The sequence below is a fragment of the Malaclemys terrapin genome, chromosome 1 (assembly GCF_027887155.1).
Source record: "Malaclemys terrapin pileata isolate rMalTer1 chromosome 1, rMalTer1.hap1, whole genome shotgun sequence".
Lineage (NCBI taxonomy): Eukaryota > Metazoa > Chordata > Testudines > Emydidae > Malaclemys > Malaclemys terrapin.
In genome coordinates, this window is record NC_071505.1 from 226,946,733 (window position 1) to 226,948,196 (window position 1,464).

General features: G+C 41.3%; 1 pseudogene; it reads left to right on the forward strand.

Annotated features, from left to right (window-relative positions):
* The first annotated feature begins 304 nt into the window (after window positions 1-304).
* Window positions 305-729, forward strand: LOC128836515 (histone H2B 8-like; annotated as a pseudogene).
* The last annotated feature ends 735 nt before the right edge of the window (window positions 730-1,464 follow it).

Here is a 1,464-nt window from a genome sequence, read left to right on the forward strand (position 1 = left end):
GACATTGCCCTCCCATCAAGGTATCAGACAACTCTGTCCAGATCAGAACAATCTTATCCATGTAGTAACATGAAAATTACTCAAAGCAAGAAAAATTTGACTCTGACCCCACATGGAAACTGTCCAGATAAAATAGGCTGTCAATTGCCCAGAATAGCTCCACTTCTCAGCACTTTGCAGACACTATGATAGAAATGAAGAAACCCTTCTTTGCCTCTTGCATAGTAACAACGAAGGGCTTCAAGGGCTTTCTATGTCACAGTTAGTTCAAGTTGGAATGAAAATTTTGCCACCAGCACTCCAGCTTGTTCTTTCTGTATTTTATTGAGTGAACGGTCTTCAGAAATCAGAATGCCTAATCCACCTAACTCTGCTGCTGCTGCTGCTCCCAAGACGGGCTCTAAGAAAGCAGTGACTAAGACTCAGAAAAAGGGAGATAAGAAGTGGTTCAAGACAAGGAAGAAGAGTTACTCTATCTACATGTATAAAGTGCTGAAGCAGGTTCACGCTGACACCAGCATTTCTGCCAAGGCAATGGGTATTATGAACTCTTTCATCAATGAGGGCATTGCTGAGGAGGCATCCTGCCTGGTTTATTAAAACAAGTGCTTGACCATCACTTCCCAGGAGATCCAGACCGCTGTGCTCCTGCTGCTGCTGGGGGAACTGGCTAAGCATGTTGTGTTCAAGGGCACCAAGGCTTTTATTAAGTACACCAGCAGCATGTAATAGGTACCACAGTCTTCCCTCTTGAATCATCTGGTGTACACCATCTCTGTAATTTGGTGGACCTGTGAAAATGGACTAAAGGAAAATAAATTTAGGAACAGTTGTACTAATAATCAGAACCCAATGAATATTATAAAGTCCTACCAGGCCATCAATAGAGTGGTCAACTGTATAATATTCTGAAACAGGTTTTAATGCCTTTATGTAGCTTTGATGCCAAAATGATCACAGACCTCATTCAAATGCACAGGTGTGCTAAAGCATTCTCCTTCTCATTCAACTGAGACCATTCTGTAGTGCAAAACAGCACCACACTAATGAGGGGGCATGGAATTTGGCTACCAGTCAGCCTACTGGTCAATGATATTACCCTGGGGGGCCTATTGGAAATGTACTGGTTCCATCAGTCTTGCAGGACAGAACATTAACAATGATCTGTTTCCCTCACAGGAAAGATACTTCCCAACTTCAAACAGGAAGGGGTGATGGTGAGTTTATGACAACTGTGAAATCTCCATACCCAGTTCAAACAACTGATACAGAGGATGTATAAATTGAGCAAGAAACCACTTAGTAGTAGGCAGTGTTATGGCTATCATGATAAATATGAGATTGTGAAGTAATCCAAAAGAGTTGTCATTTACATGGGAGTTGAAGTCAACTAGAATAATCTTACAGGCATATTTGTCATCTAGGGAAATCTGCATTTATTCACTATTAATTTTTCTTAATGAA